Source organism: Eutrema salsugineum, unplaced genomic scaffold (genome assembly GCF_000478725.1).
Source record: "Eutrema salsugineum unplaced genomic scaffold, Eutsalg1_0 scaffold_17, whole genome shotgun sequence".
Classification (NCBI taxonomy): Eukaryota; Viridiplantae; Streptophyta; class Magnoliopsida; order Brassicales; family Brassicaceae; genus Eutrema; species Eutrema salsugineum.
In genome coordinates, this window is record NW_006256852.1 from 2,433,762 (window position 1) to 2,435,087 (window position 1,326).

Genomic DNA, 1,326 nt, shown 5'->3' on the forward strand with positions numbered 1-1,326 from the left:
TTGGAGCAGCTGCAAAAGGCGCAGCAGGACAGGGAGCAGCCACAACCTGCTATTGGAGACAAGGACAGTCCGCATGCTTACTATCACAACAGAGCTGCGATTGCTCCTCCAACCATTCAGAGGCAAGACTTTGAGATCAAACCTCAGCTGATCTCATTGGTGAAGCAGCACCTCTTTCATGGGCTTCCTGCTGAGATTCCGATGGACCACATCGAGAATTTTGAGGAGATTTGCAGCACGACTGGATCAAATGGGATACCAGCCGATTTCTTGAAGTGCAAGCTTTTTCCATTCTCACTTGCGGACAAAGCTTTGCGCTGGCTGAAGTCATTACGAACTGGGTCATTGACTACATGGGAAGAGTGCAGATCAGCATTTTTGGACCATTTCTACACTAAGGCCAAAACTGCAGCTCTGAAGAACAAGATCTCGTCGTTTAAACAGCAACCTGGTGAAGCTTTCTGCGAAGCTTGGGAGAGGTACAAGGAGTACCGAAGAGAGTGCCCTCACCATGGGTTCTCTGATGAGCAGATCGTGTCAACCTTTTATGATGGTGTCAACTGGGATTACAGGAATGCTTTGAATGCAGCTAGCAATGGCGATTTCATGACTAAGTCCAAAGAAGCTGCTTATGAGTTGATTGAGAACTTAGCTGCAAGCTCCAGCAACAAGTCCCAAGAGTATGACAGGTCTAGCAAATCAGTTCATAGTGTGGAGTTGAGCAAAATCGATGAGCTTACAGCAAAGGTGAATCTGCTGTTGAGAGAGAACCAGAGATCTGTGCATTTTGCTGATGAGGTTGGTGATGCACCGCTTGCTCAAGAGTTTGTAGATGCAGAGAATAATGATCAGATGGAGGTAAATTTCGTGAATGGACAAGGGTATGTGCAGAATCGCAGTTTCAACAACTTCAGAAGCCACCCAAATTTATCCTACAGAAGCAACAATGTTGAGAACCCTCAGGATCAGGTCTATCCGCAGCAAGGAGTGCAGAATCAGTCAGGATTTCAGAAGAACTTCTCCAGCAATTTCCAAGGAAAGCAGTTCATCACCAATCAGAATCGATTTCAAGGTGGAAATCAGCAGAAGTTGCCTTTCACAAGTCTACAGCCTTCTTCGAGTTCCTCAAATAACTCGCAGGATGAGCTGAAAAACTTGATGCAACAGCTGCTGGTTAATCAGCAAAAGTCTTCCATGGAGATTAATGCCAAAGTGGACACCATGTACAATGATTTGAATGGCAAGTATGAGGCTGTGTGGACTCATGTGAAGAAGCTGGATGTTCAGGTAGCTCAGACTGCAGAAGCTGTGAAGAGATCACCTGGA

General features: G+C 45.9%; 1 non-coding gene across 1 annotated transcript; it reads right to left on the bottom strand.

Moving 5' to 3' along the window:
• Positions 1-411: 411 nt before the first annotated feature.
• On the bottom strand, positions 412-518 carry LOC112087684. Its single transcript, XR_002900229.1, has one exon. It is a non-coding gene; the product is annotated as a small nucleolar RNA R71 (small nucleolar RNA).
• Positions 519-1,326: the final 808 nt, after the last annotated feature.